The 16,290-nt window shown below is 36.6% G+C and overlaps 1 protein-coding gene across 1 annotated transcript in view; it reads right to left on the minus strand.

Moving 5' to 3' along the window:
• The window catches only part of lrrc4ca (leucine rich repeat containing 4C, genome duplicate a), a 124,957-nt gene that overhangs the window by 7,183 nt on the left and 101,484 nt on the right, over positions 1–16,290 (minus strand). Inside the window, 1 exon segment of the mRNA XM_032546759.1 lies at positions 13,825–13,894. The gene's annotated coding sequence lies outside the window, so the exon portion shown is untranslated.

The following is a 16,290-nucleotide window of genomic DNA, read 5'->3' on the forward strand; positions in this document are numbered from 1 at the left end:
TTTTGATGTAGAGAAATTACTGAACACCAGATGGAGACTAATATTCTCTGGTTCAAGAAATGTATAAGTGATGGTAAAATACATAGGATAATTTGAATAATTATGTAATTTCTTCAAACAGGCAATTTGCATCTTACAAATTTACACTGAACATTTTTTTTTTAACATGATAGTTCTAATAAATGTAAACTAAAAACTTAAGCAATGCAAGCATTGCATTTTTCACACACTAGGTCTAAATGATGGTGGCAGCAGCTGTACTGGCACTTGTCAATATTGCCACTGGTAGGCCGGGCTTCAGAGTTGCAATTAAAAATTAGTCAAGCAGTGATATTTAACAAAAAATTATGATAACAGGTAAAAGTTGAAATGTTCTGAAATGTTTCTCTCTTCCAGCATATTTGCTCTCGAAAGTAAGGAGTTATTTATTAGCCATAAAAATAAAGAATGATTTACATTACCCAGGAATTATATTTTTTAGCACAACTACAAGTATGTGATGGTATGGTGATGAGAGCATAAAGCATACTTTCCATTGCTCAATGGAATGCTTGGGCTGATAGTACGGTAGAAGACTTTTAAGGAACTGTGCCACTGAATTGCTCTATTTTGTGACTGTGTTCAGTAATGTGTTGCTGATTCTGCAACAGAAAGCTCTCCACTTCAGGACGAACAGGCTATTACTGTAACTGCTGATTAATTGCTAGATTACTGACTCCATTAATTCTTCAATTACAAAATTCAAAGTACCCAAATCTTTCAAGCAGGCAGACAAATGTGACAGGGATCCCACACCATGCTGAACGTCACTTTAAATTATAGCTCCCTTTTTATACTGTAAATGAACATATTTGTGGCATGCCATATGGAGAAGTTAGTTACCTATGTGTGCCAGAGGACATTTGTTCTGCAATATAAATATCTCAAGATGGAATCCAAATTGCATGATTGAAATCATTAAATTAAGACTAGATTTAGTATCAAATTTGGCAGGCCACATTAATGTAATAGTAACCTGGATTGTATGACCTTCAACCATTTGGATCCTTTGTGTGTCAGTGGATGTGTGTGGTGGTTGGAGGTAGGTGGAAGGGTATATTTGTAGAAATAATAGTGCTTGTGTTGAGTGGGTGTATGTGAGAAAGTTTGTCACCTCAAGTTGCCCAGCTGTTAAAAGTGTTGAAAATGGTTGAAGCCTTGCAAGGCTTCAACCATTTTCAGTCTGTCTTTCAGCTTCATAGAGACTGAAAGACATGCCGACTCAGCTCTGGAAGATCCCAGACACAAGGCACAACGCCAGCCCTCAGCTGTTCCCCCTCCCTCCCGTCCCATCATGTTGCTGAGAACTCCAGTCTGCAGACCCAACTGAAGAATGGTGTTGCATAGGTCACAGAGAAGGAAGTGAGCACCATGGCACAGGCACCATTCTCACTTGGGGCCAGCTCCCCAACTGACCTCACCTTCTGCCACCCACAGTCAACAGTCAAGTGCTATATTGACTGACCCCTAAGTCAACCACCTTGCCTAGGTGGGAGCAGTTTGGGAGAACCTGGATCAACCAAGCAAAGTGAGCCCGGCATCAGCAGCTTAGAACCCAAAGACCCGTCAGTTCAGTCAGGACCACAGCTTCACCCCAGGTGAGAACACCCACCCTCCAAACCCCCATTGTCCATTTGGGCATAACCTTAATCCCATAACCTCCCAAACCACACTTTGTCCTACAAATGTCCCACAGCAGCACCCCTACTTTCAATTATAACTTCTTTCACTTGGTAAGAAGTAAAGCCTTGCACTTGACAAAAGAATAGGGTTCATTTTAGGTTGCTTATTTTCCATCTGCCATAGTACTAGCATATAAGCTCAGTAGTCTCAATTATGTTTATAAATACAAATTTACAAACTTTTCATTTGTGAAAATTTTAGTTGCTAAAATAATTAAAAAGAAAAGCAATGTCTCTCTTCTCATTTTTGCCGTTTCTTATCCCTTACTCCAAAAGATCAACCATCAAAAACGATGTAAACAATGAATCAGCAGAAGGGCCGCAGAAAACATGAAGCCGATTTACAAAGCAAAACAAGATGTCAGCATAACAGCAACGAAAGCACAGAACTGGATTTGCATAGTGCAGAGATGGATTTAGACATAAAGCGATAACAAGATGAGATTAGAAAGATAATACATCTTTCAACTTTTGAAAAAGATTAAAAATTGCTCTCTAGTCTTTTCTGCCACATAGAGCTGAAGACTGACCCAGATTAAAAGGAGTTAGAAAACTGAGGAGCAAAATTTGAAACATTTTTAAATACAGAAAATATTGAAAATTTCATATATGTTACCATGTGGATATCATAATTTCCATATAGTTGCAAAGTAAAATACACCTTGATTGCAGCTTACTCTGAGGACATATCAGTTAATGTCTAAAATATGCAGCAGAGTTGCTGGACAAGATAACAGCATGTGACACCTTTGTCTTTGACGAAACTACAACAGCAACAGACAGACACTTACAAATGTACCAATTAGAAATACAACTCACCACATTACCCTAAGGCGTAATGTGGTGAGGGGGCAGTTGCATCAGCAAACCAGCTTGTTTTCATTTTATTCCATCAGAGGTGCCATCAGACCCCTTTAGGTTTATAAGTAGGAGAGTGACTGAGAATGGAGACATTTAAATGGCACAAAACTATAGTTTGGTTAAATACAATATATATCTGGCTAACATTACGTACTTCTATTAGCCATTAAAAACAACATTGTATTCGAAAACGTTTTTTACATTCAAAAAAGTTATTGGGAAACATCTGAAAAATAACCAAACAGAGATAACATTTTTACAATCCTATTGCTACTGCTCTCAGCAATAGCAAAACATTTTGCAACATCTCCCACTCCAACAATTATTTCCAAACTTAAATGGCAGTTAGCCAAAATCCAGATATTCAAATAGTTCCGATATTAAACTGTCTCCTGTTTAATATCTGAACTACATTATACAAAACCTAAGTTTCTTTGATTAAAATTTGACAATACAGTCAGTTAATTTTATTACATGTTTATACATTTTTTGTTTTATTCCAATCAACTCAAGAGTGATGTTTCATGTAGTAATGAAAGACAACCCTCTGTTAAATAATCTTTTACGGACAAATTTGTGTTTCCTAGCAATATTATTGTTTGACTGGAAATATTTTAAGCTGCAACTGCTGCAAGTTATGCAAAGCAACACAGTCTATAAGCTGTGGTCACGCCCATGGTGGGTGATCCGTTTATGGCAGATCATTACTTTTGGCACAACACCAGCATAAGTGCATCTGTGAGTGGTTCTAATGATTTTAAAATTGAAACCTTGAAAAATCATAATATAACTATAAAACTCCATACATGCCACAATAAACGCACCCAAGTCTCCAAATCTCTCCCCAATGCCTTTCAGTGGCTGACAGCACCAGTCATAACAAGACATGTTGACAATCAAGTTTAATGCTGACTACATTATTGCAAAACAAGAACCTACCTTCAAGTTTCTTAATAATTCTTCATAAGAAATATGGTTTGGTCATAATGAAATGTTCATTTTGACATATTGAAAAGATCCTTCGGTGTGGAAATCTCATAACTTTAGGAAAATAGTGTGTTCAGGTTTTCATCAAGAAGTTATTGTCATGTTCTTGCTGAAATGACTGACTCACATGCACAAATGCTCCCAGGAGGTAAGACTTGAAAGGTTTATTGTACAGTGAAATAAATGTGTAGATGGTCTTTGCTCTACAGGAATTTTCTGTCAGCTCATGAGGACTAAGTTTCTGAGGGAAAGAGAAGACAGGTGAGTGGAGGAATGTTGATAGTGAGGTTGAAATGAATCCTGGTAGCTTACTGGATAAATGGTGGAGGTTTTGCCTGGGGAAGGCAAGCGGACTCCAGGATGACTATCTGTGTGGTGATTATAGATGGAGGGCACTGGTGATCTGAGCATAGAGTTGGAGATGGAAACATAGAAGGGAGGACAGGCCGCTCATTGGTGGTTGAAATAAGGAGCATGATGGTTGTCAGTCATGAATGATGTAGAGTAGTTCTGAGGCAGAGGAAGTTGGTTGATATCCAAAAGCTCTAGGGACATGCAGCTCGGAATCAGCTCCTTTAAAGGAGATAAAACACAGAGATTAATCTTGATGCATGACGCTAGGCAGCTCACTAGAAGAGTCAGAGACTTAGGTTTACCACTCAAGCAGTGAGAGACTGACAATCCACTCCTCATAAACACCGGGAGATTGACTTGATTGCTTGCAGGTGTGTGGGAGCACACCTGCACATCTACACCTTCCAGGATCGACGCTCCGGTCCTATTACACCTTTTGGTGGGAACCTGAGATTCAGGAAGAAACTGACACAAAACACAAACACCCCAGATTCCTAACAGTTACAGTCACAAATCCTCATTCTTCCATTGATTGTTTTGGAACTTTATGGGAAATCAGCTTTATGTATGTTCTCCTAAATATCCATTTTTCATAGGAAATACAGCTAATTAGCCATAAATAAGTTAATTTATTCATATTAATGGCCACACCAAGCTACACAGACGTTTCTACTAGCTTAACATTTTTAATGGGTGCTTGTGTTTGAGCAAATCAAACAGAAAAAATTAATGTTTTTGGAGAGCTGGAAAAATTTGAGTGTCATTAAAGTCAAACAAATTAACTACAGAAGTTACTGCTTGGCATGAAGTATCATATATTCTTTTTTTTCATGTTCAGTAAGCAAGTGAAAGTTGAATCTCCAGCAAAGAGTGAGCGACAAAATCTTTGTCTCTCACACTGCACAGCAAAGAAAGGAAAAAAGACAAGGAGATATCGCGAAGCATGAGACAGTTGAGACAGAGGAAGGTCGGCGTATACAGCAGAAAGAGAGAGACAGAAGGAGAGAGAGGGAGATTAATGAGATATAAATCAAATCAGGTCACGTCTTGATAATGCCAGCAATCTTGCAACAGCTCCAAATATAAATCTGAATCCTTTCAGGACTGCAGTGTGGGAGGGATACCCACCACATGCTTTACAGACCCTCTCTTTTCCATCTCTGCATTCTCACTGCATAAACAGGACATACAAGAAACAGATTGAATTAATTAAATCAAACTTTCTCTTACAAGATTCACATGTCCACTTTTTGATTGTGTAGAAATATTTTGCATAGTCTTCTGCATAGTCAGGGCTCTTATTACCAAATGGTTAATGAATGAGAATGAGAAAGTTGCACATGTGATACAGCTTTAAGTATGTGTCACTCAGTTTCACTTCCATGTATTTGTATTCTATGCTCTAGATTACATAAACACCAAAGGCTATAAGAGATTGAGAACTTTTCGCTTTTCTTCTTCTAAACTAGTTTTAGGCATGTACAATTTGTGAGATGGAAAACAATATCTTAAAGTATGTATATTGAACCAATCTTTTTTATGCAAACTTACACATATATGCTATCACCACAAAACAAATAAAAAGTGAAGTAGACAAAACAAATCATATTGTCACAGTCAGAATGGCTCTGGCATTCTTATGGGTACTGTTTTGACAGATACCACCCACCTAAACACTACTACTGGCCAGTACCATCCCCCATGTCAAACAAAATCACCAACAAGGACAATTGACTATCTTGCTATACAAAAATGCTGAGTAAGAACGCCAGAAGCAAGCATCACTTGCTAGATACTGATCAAATTGAATTTCTGCTGGATGCACCATAAAAACGTCTGCTTAATATAGGCTCTACTACTCCTCACAAATCAGTAAAACCTCCCTGAAACACGAGGTCAAAATCTGATGACTGATGCCATTTCCTTAAATCTTTACTTTGAACATTTTGCGAGAAATCAAAAACCATGTTCACAATTTTTTATTTTTTTACCCCTCCAGGGGGTCTTTTGTGGGTTCTAGTGTCCCTTATATGAAAGTAGGCTGACAGGAAAGGGGGAAGACATGTGGCAAATATCGCCAGATCCGGGAATCGAACCCGCGACGGCCACGTCGAGGACTCAAGGCCTCCAAACATGGGTCGCGCTATCCCCTACGCCACCACAGCACCCCCCTCATGTTCACAAATTTGACAATTTTTAGGTCTGTCAATGAAAGCATTTACATTCAATAACACACTTTCAATTATATTCAAACTGACAGCTGGTCAAAAACCCATTAGCCTGGCATACTTTCACTTTTATTTAAATTAAGGAAATGTATTTGACACACTTGTTACCCCCAAAAAACTCCACCTGTGCTGAGTCGGAGCCGAGGGGCTGTTTATGAAGACATTGGCAAATTTTCAACCAAAATGATGAACCTAACTGATGCTGAATGCAGCCCAATATCCATAACATGGCAAATAGAAGTTGTTGTTTCTCTGTGTGTGTGTAATGCGTGCTGTTTGAGAACCTCAGTATACAAATGAATTTTTTAACCTCTTTTCCTATAATACCACAGGTCAACAGGATGGTATTTATGGAACAATAGCTTCAATAGCTTCCAGGTTGCTCACTACCACATTTGTTGACATGTTTAGTTCTGTCTGTGATTTGTTTGTTCCTCTGTAATGTCTTAGTATGTCATGGTGAAGCAAAAGCTCACCCAAAAAGACAAAGTTTTCAATATGCTGGTCTGTCTACACAACAACCCTCTCTGATGGCCATGGGATATGAATCGTGATTTAAAGAATGAGACAAAAGGTTGACTGATCATACAGTATGCTGCTTCTTAAGAAATATTTCCTAATGAATGAGGTAAAATAAAACCAGCTGAACTGGTAAGTTCCTTAAACACTTTCAATGTTTGTTTTTGGCACCGTAATAGTCTTCCCAAACACTAGGAGTCATCCCTGACAAAATTACTGCACCTGCAGAAGAGCCTTGCATTAGCTAATTTACATATTTAACTTTCCTCTCTCTTCTAGGTAAGAGATCTGATTAACCTAAGCAATAATTTAAAAACCAATGAATGCATTTGACCCTAAAAGTGCATCTAATCAGCGCTGCTTACTGATGCACTTGAGTCGAACATGCTCATGTTCATAAATCTTATCACTCTCTAATGAGAGGGTTTTAAATACTAGTAAATATTTTACCATAACAGCCAGGTCACAGAAAAACAGCAAATGTACAACACATCGTGTTATGTCATTATACATATTTTGCAAGTTTTTCCACATATCACTGACTGACTGAAGCATGTTATAACTTTTTGCAGATGTGTTTTTCTGTATACCTGCTAGATAATGCAGTTGCTTGATGAGTTTGTCCTTTGGATGTTTACCCCAGCATGCTCTATATATTTAGGTTAATGTTCCTCTTCTCACAGATTTGCTTATTTCCCCTTGCCTTGTCAGACATGCCTTGAAAGCTGCTTCCCTCATCAGCTGCTGCCAGGGAGAACCAGTCAGGCATGTGAATGCCATACTTTAGAAACAAGTGACTGTAAAGTGGGTCTGACTGTATAATGCAAACCACAAACAAAGAAGTAGGATTTAATGAGATTCCCCAAAGTGTAAGGAGTTATTGAATAAATTGGTAAAGCCTTGGTTCCTGGTATCCCTGAGGCTCTTCAACTTCCCAAGCTTGCCTTCCTCATATATTATAAAAGAAACTGATTTTATTCAGACTAAACCGCTTTCATGAGTTGACCAGTTGTGATGTTCATGTATAGATTTTCAGCAGTAGACAGAGATTCTCATGGGTGCTTTGAATAGTCTACAGTCCCATACACAACAAACTGTAATCCACTGTGCATTTTGATATCACTCTATAAAAATGAGCATCAACATCTCTTAATGCTATCTACAGGGGCTCGTTTGTTAGTTCGGACCACATGGACCAGACTTCGTTCCCACATGAATCAATGTCCCTTGGCAGTCCTTGACCCTGTAACAAGTTTATCAGTGTTCCGCCTTTGGACCGCCTTTGAAAGATACATACTACTGCACAGCTAAAACACAAAATGTGCAAATTTTGATATGCTCCAACCTCTTTCTCTTTCTATCAGGGATCTTCTCAATCTTGCTCAATTCCTTGCACAAACCATTGCTTCTGCTTCCAACACGTTAACTTTGACAACTAAATTTTGTCTTGCCTTCCAATAGTGCTGGTCAAGATATAAGCATCATTTTTCACTTTAATTTTCATTGGATATAATGTTATCCATTGTCAGAATGTACTGTTAAAATAGATCCATTTGTTTCATCACAACATGTTGATGACCATATTATATAGAACAAAACTATATCCCTAAATTGAGTAATTTTCTTACCATGTTCTTAAATGCAAATGTGGTAATTATGACTATCCTTTTAAGTTCCTTCTTATATATTTTTCAGCAGCTAAGCTCTTTTTTTAGGTTGTTGTATTTTCGCTTTTCAAATCCTCTGATCTACAAACAAAGGCTTGGCTATGCTGTCATGCACTATCATGTATGACACCAACACTAATTATGACTAAAGCAAGCTTCATTGCAGCTACTACTTCTTGAGGACTCTGTGCTATCACTACATGTTTGTTCAGTGCGTCTCTTTGTAAACATACAGTCTCTCCATATTTGCAATGATGTGTTTTTCTTTATTTTTGAATGTGGTCCTTTATTAGTGTTTTGTTGAGTAAACATAACATCAGCTGCCGCACACTAAATAGCATGTGAGTTTTGAGTTGTTGTACATGAAATTTCATGTAGATTTTTTGTACATGTGTGTAACTGCACTGAATTCATACATGCAGATCAAGTCAAGATGCGTATGTTTTGACAAAATCTTGAATATAAATGGAAATTTGTACCTATTATATGTAGGAAAAGTACATACATGAGAATTAAGCTGTATGTTATATTATTTCAAAATGAAGACATTATGCAACCATACAGATAAGTTATTTTTGATACATGTGTTTTCAAATGTATCTGAAGTGTGGGTTTTCATTATGTGCAAATTTGCCTAAGATGTGTACATGGCATTTGGCTTGTTTCATGGAGAGCAGTGTGCTGGCAGCGAGAACTAGTAGCTGACAAGACCTATTGATGAAATCCATCTTCACCCTGTGAACATTTTAGAGAAGCTGTGGGTAGAAAATGGTTGCTAACTACTCCTCAAGGATGTCATGGCAGGAGTCTGTCGGTAATGCTGCTGTCACTCTGGTGTCTGTTAGAGGTCAAGGTTGGTGTGCATCATTTTAATGGTTTCTAAATCATGCAGAGGTTAAATGGCAAGTGAGCTCACACAGACGGGTGGGATTATTTCCCTATGAGAAACAGTTGTTTCTCACCTTCTACAGCTCTGTGTTGTAGTCATTGCAGCAATCATTTGTTGTAGTGAATTTGTACTTTATGGTAATAATTCTAAATCACCAGAATGCTAGTCATGATCAGTCAAAATAATAGAGAAAGGATCATCTATTTATGAACTGGTTTCTTGTGAAGTACATATGAGTAGTCACACAAAATGTAGGAAATCTTATTTTGAAAAATCAGAAACAAATTCTCATTGAAGAATAATTACAAAAACGGAACAGAACAGCTCCACATCAAGAGTGTTTCTTAAGAATGCATAATTGTCAAGCAGATGGACCATCTGCAAAATTTAATATCGTTAAGTGTTTTTGCATGAAATGATTAATTGTGTTGGCACTAACATGTCAGCTTAACAATGTCTCTGATAAATTTGCATAAGGTTGTTGTGAAACTAAGTCCACTACCAAACTTAGTTTCACAAGAATTTTAGAGACAAGAATTTTGTCTCACTAATCAACATTTTGTCCTCTGTATAATCAGCCTTATACAGATTCTTTTGGCTTATCTTTTTACTCCTTTTACTGTCTTGTACTGGTACTGGTTTTTAAAAGGCCAGTGAAATAAGTAACACCTGAGCTGCAAGGGGACCCTTAAGGAATACTTAACACAACAAAACAAAAAGAAAATGAATTAACTGATCATAAAACAGAATAAGTCTCCTAAATCTTGTCTTAAAAGTAAAGAAATTCTTTAAGATAAAAAAAACTGTCCAGTTTCAAAAGTATTGTGCAAAATTACAGCCGGTAAATGAAAAATAACCTGCGTTTATAGGGATTATACTAAAGTTTTTGTAAGGCTTTTAAAATTCTATCTGTGAGTGTTTTGAGTATATTTCTGCAATCAAACTACCTTAAATTTCGTATGGCAATAAATAAACTTTTTGTAAAATACTTTGACGACACTCTTCTGTAATCCATCAAAGATGATGGGGATTTTCAAACCAGCTAAAATGTTCAAACAAGTCCTCCCCTAAAACATGCTTTTCTTTGTCATGTATTTGTAGAGGATTATATGACAAGGCATTTAAATCTACAGACATTCCAAAAGAGTCTTCAGTAAACAAATGTCTCTTCTGGCTGAGAATCTTTGAACAATTGAAAACTGTTATGTCGTCTCATAAAAATGTGAATTTTTTAAAATTTAGTTCCATGTAATGGTGTTTGGCTAAAACCTACAAAAATACATTTCATTCTTTTTGACAAACTAAGTACTTTGCTTGAAACATAACCATTCATGTCTAGTCACATTGCACAGTTTCTTTTGCTGAGCTCAGGTCTTTCCCACAAAACTGTTCTTAAAATTCCTAAAGCCGTGGTGTAGAAAGAATGCATGGAAAATATTTTCAAGAGACAAAAACAGGCCAATTGAGTACACTGCAGCACTCTAACATCAATTTCTATGAAGGTTTCCTATCTAGCCCCACAGGAATGGGTAGAAAAAAGCACAGATCAAATTTGAGTAAAACCACATGAAAAGAAGCTTTGAAGTTAGTGAACCACAAAAGCAACTATTCATGCAAGTTACATCAAATAAGATGAATGGCATTTAACTTTTTAAAAGGTTTGACAGACAGCACCTTTATACGTGGGCTTAAAAGTATCCCAAGGAACCAGCAGAGTTCCAAAGCGACCAAAAGCCTGGTGCACTTCTGGATTTGTAAAAAGAATGAATTATTGTGGTGAAGATAGAAAAACTAAATACTGCTCCCTGTCAAATATACATCATCCTAATTTTGTAATATTTCTGTTTTTTCATATGCTATATGAAAAAAAAGGTTTTGCTTAACCCATCATCTTTTTAAATCAATTAATTTAGCCAATAATTGAGCAACCAATATGCAGTAACCCCCTTATGGAAGTAGTTAAATCAGTTATCCAGACTGACTGTGAGACAAATCTGTTTTTTTTTTTTATTGTGTGAACTTTTCTTTACTTTGAATATAGCATTTGTCATTAAAGATTTCCATTCCATCTTGCCACACTGAAACCATAACCTGTCTCTCAGGTTTAAGGACCAAGTGACTAAAGCTGAAGGGTAACATCTAAAAAACAACTGGTTGATTTGTTTGATGTTTGAATTTTTAAAAATCTAAGAGACTTCAGCATTGCTGACTATAGTGCTTTCTTATACGTATATGCACTCTATTTTTGCTGGGTGTTTGCATATTCTCCTGTTGTGTTGAGATGAAGACACATGAAGCCTTTGGTGCAAATTCAAGCTGGGAGACTCTCTCTAGCTTCATCTGCATCATCATTGCTTGTCTCTGCCGCAGCCAATCACCGCCAGATCCCCGCTCCTCTTCAGCCAATCATCGATCAAGTATCCCTTCATAAAGCTCATCATCCATCAATCCACCTGTTTCCCAGCTGTGCTTCTACCCACCTCCACCTCCAGGGTGGGTGTGCAACCCACCCGCCCCCATCGTCCCAAGCACCTTCAGGCTCGCTCTCTTTCCATTCTCCGACTCCACCACTAGTGTTCGGGCCCATGGGGAAGAAGACCCTAATCCTCACCCTTAGCTCTCTATTCAAGCTGGTGGCAATTCTCAGCATTGTGGAGAATTATCCGTTCTCCATGCTAAGTTCTTGCTGTATGAGGTTGAAGAAGAGTCAGTGAGTTGAATTTATGAATTACATTTATTAATACCAAAATACAGCTGATCCATAGTTCATGCTATCCTTAAGGGCGAGCAGAACAAAATGGCATCAAACAAAAGTTTTTCATTCTCTTTGCTAGCCCCTAAGCAACGCCCTAAAGAGGGCATTCCCTAGTGTGTCATATTCTCTAACCGTAGCTTTGAGGGCATTTCCTAACATGTCATTTCCTTTAGCTTTAGCTTTGTAACTAGCTAAAGGAGATAGAAAGAAAACACATAATTATTTATTCTCATTAACAGCATACACATCTTCTGTCAGGGTCTGAGCACCAAAGAAATAAATACAACTCTCTAATTGTTGCTGCTGGGGGCAGGCTCTGTGTGAATCTCTCCAGATTGAAATTATATGATTTATTTATTTATTTATTTTTGCCTGATTTGACCTCTTATTCCCACTTGGTAAAAGTCTCTATCAAGCTGGAGAATTTGGTAGCTAGGCAGGACGATTAGGATAAGTGAAAGTGAAACATCTGCGATCATGTAAAATCGCAGGCAGATCTTACATGACCTCCATCACAATCAAACATGTTTTGTTTTTTGAGCCGAGTATGAATGTAGTCAGGTCTTGTCAACTGATTAAAGTAAAGTGGTCTAGGTGGAGTTTAATTTTTTTTTTTAAATTACATTTGACAAAAAAATATATGTTTCAGTTACAATCATAAATTCTAATCTTGTTCATGCAGTGAAGTGAACCCATAACATTATTTTCTGTTTAGAGAGAAATTGATTTTTGGAATAATTCAACTTCATTCTAAAACCTACTAACACTAATTCAATGCGAGTACTGAAACAAACAAAGTTTCATATTGCCAACATCAAAAACTGACCCCTCTGACAATACTTCTTTATGGTGCAATCTTTCATATATAATTCAAACATTGGTCATTGGGAGTCTTCTCTGATGGTTCAAAAACAACACCACACTGACAGATGTCATTTGTATAGTGAAAATATCTAAAAACAAATCTAGCATTTCTGAAATTGAATATTTCAACAATATGTGGCAATAAAAACAACAACCCTAAAACAAGTCTTCATTAGGTAGGTAGTTAGAAAATATTTGCTGTCCCTTATGGGTTGGTGATTGGGAAGTAAACCTTCTAGTGGGAGTCGTTATCTCCAGCGATTGCTCTGCATGGTCGTTAAGCTTCCCAAGAAAGTGATGCTACTTTAAAGGACCCAGGGCATCCTTTAGAGCCAGTATTGTTCCAGTTTGATGTTCTTAATAGCCTGGATGATTATTTTTCCTAATAGGCTGTCAAGTAATTTTAAGTATTCTTGAAACAATTCAGCAATTTGTTTTGGTCATTTTTATGGATTGAACAAAGAAAAGTATTAAATGAACAATCTTGACAAAGAACTTTTCCTAACAAAATTACAGATTATAATTGTTCTGCATAATAATATGATTTTTACTGTTAAAATAGGACACATTTTATTTTATTTTAACAAAAAAAACATTGTGCTTTTAACTTGTAATGTGTTTGGTGCATTAAAATCATCTATTTAAAGACAGGTGATAAATTTTAGTCTGCTACAGATTTTTATTTTTCATTTTTGTATTGCACTGTTTTTTAACAGTAATGTCTCCAATGATAATTCTAATGACTTCCCCCCACAAAGACAGTTCATTCTCTGATTTTGTACTTTTCCAAGAATTGCAGTTTACAAAGTAAGTCAACCATAGGTACAGAATTATTATGGAACTACGTTGTGTCGCATGGATTTAAAGAAAAAAAAAGAGATCTGTTTATCTGTTTCTTTCATTCTTTTGAGATCAAACCTTGCAAGCTTAGAAAGAAGGTCAATGGTAACCAAACTCCCATTTCAAGCTTACTTCATACCTGCCAGTTCAGTAACTTGTACTTTGACTTCTGGTCATTTTTATTCCAGCTACCAGTCCAACATGCGTGCCTGTAAATACAAGAAACGAGGTATAAGCATAGGTCATTCTTGAGAAAACAAACATGTTTTTTATTAATTCCTTACCACAGGCTTTAGTAAATACTTTTGAGTAAGAAATTACAAATAAAATGTGGTTTACTTAATCACCTAATGCAAAGACATCTACTTTAATGCACTCCTTATTGAGAAAAAATGTTTTCTGTATTACTGTTACAGATGTTTGTAATAGTAACTTTGAGATTTTGCTTAAGAGTGACTACAATATATGCTCCTAGATGGCTAGAAAAGCTCATTCCTGAGGGTCAGTGCAATATTCAATTCTATAAAGCCTTGAGTAAGTGTCTGCAACAAACACATACACAAAAATAAATGCACAGTGTGAGTTTGTTTCACAGTCAGTGAGGACGGCCTCTGGTAAATAAATTATTGAGAAGGAAAGCAAACAGAGATTAAGGTTTCTATCTTTTATGCCACACAACAGTACCGTGTAGAAACTGCAAATAAGTGTGTGTTTGATAAGCAATAGAATATAAATGTGTGTGCTTATCTCACCAAATCTTGTTTTGGGGTTCATGAGTGTTAAATGTACTGTCACATTATTTCAAAATGACACTTAAATAACAGCCATGGAATGCCACAAGCGTATTAGTCCCTATATGTTGCGCACCTGAAAATTTAACAAGTGAATGAACAAAAGGGGAATATTCCACATTTGTTGAGCTTAAGTTTAAATATTGTTTAAGGGTTGTTAGATAAAACTTTGCCAAGTACAAACAAAATCACATATCTCAGGATTCTCAGGAAGTTTTTTTTCAGGGTCTGCTAAGTAGTTTTATCAGTAGAATTGGGTACTTGAGATTATCTCAAAATACACAGCAGTACCTACATGCATCCGAATGAGGTGAAGTGTTACGCAGTAACAGTTTTACTCAAGTGTGAGTCTCAAATAATCTCAGGCTGAAAATGAATACCAGTGACATTAAGAGGGAAGCTCCTCTATGCATAAATTAAATCACAACAAAGGTACAGTTTACACAACTGAAGCAGAAATACAGAATATTACAGTAAATAATGATATAGTGACCATATTTTGGCAGATTCGGCAGCAATCTTGCCAAAGTCTCTGATTTCCTACCAGCATTCTGTAACTTGAGCAATCATGAAATGTTTAATGTTGTCTTTTCACTGTGTAGGTTGGTCTATCAATAAATAGGTCAATGTTGGTTGAAATATGAGAAAATGCTTCCATTTCCTCTCTGTTTTGTAGTCCGTACGTATTAGGGGGAAGAAAAAAAAAATCTGTGTTCTGTGTTCGAATTGGGAGCAATACTTTTGATGTAAGATAACAGTCTTTTTTTTCCATATTTAAGAATTAAGTGGCCGTCTGAGAATAAAAGTTTAATGCTCAGTGACTATCTCCAATCAATCGAATTTTAGCTTCATTCCTTAAAAACACTGAGGATTTTTTCTCACCAAGGAGATGTAAGACATATAACCACCAGACTACATACACAGATAAGGTTTTTTGTCTGTCAACACATTACAGTAAAGGCATAAACTGTGAATCTTGTTCACTCTCTTGGCTTTGATCTCCCACAATTCCAACATGCAATATTTATTATGAAATCTTTCGCAATAATTTACTGTAGAACATCCCTCAAGGAGTTTACTGTGATATTGACCTGACTAAGGAATTCCACTGCCTTATCCACACACAATGAAACAATGACTTGTAACACTGGTGGCACCGGCATGTTCACTAACGCAGATATTTGCTTTTGAGAGATGAAACAAGGATATTGAGAAAGATCCTGGCTTTTGTGGGTAGTCCATAATGTTTTGCTATTTGTATGGAATGTCTTAAGAAATACACTGTTTCACAAATGTCAAGGATGACTTGAGAAGTGTACCAAAGCAACTGAGAAGAACTGCAATGTAAGTGATTAAATGAATGGATCGTAAACACAGCACAACACGCAGTGTTTACGGCTGACAGTCCAGAGCTGTAAAGCTTAAACCAGTTTTAAAATGATAAATTAATATTACTAAGTAGATGATGGATATAGAATTTGTTGTTGTAAGCATTATCATCGCTGTTACTATCAACAGCATCAATATTGCAACACCCCACTTCACCCCACCTTCATTCTTTAAACACACTCTGACACACACAAAGAAAAACATATCCTCTGCCTTTTGTCATCAGACTCCAAAGTGATATATCATTATGTTTTTCATTTTGCTTCTTAAGTGAGTATTTTAGAATGTTTTTCTAAGATCTATGCAAAGCCTAAATGCACAGATTGCCAAAAAACAGCTGGCAGTTCAAAAGCAGATAAAGTGTGATATGCTTCTATAGTGTAATTATGTAGCCTTGATTCTGTAGAAACAAACTTGAACCTATA

The sequence above is a fragment of the Xiphophorus hellerii genome, chromosome 2 (genome assembly GCF_003331165.1).
Source record: "Xiphophorus hellerii strain 12219 chromosome 2, Xiphophorus_hellerii-4.1, whole genome shotgun sequence".
NCBI lineage: Eukaryota > Metazoa > Chordata > Actinopteri > Cyprinodontiformes > Poeciliidae > Xiphophorus > Xiphophorus hellerii.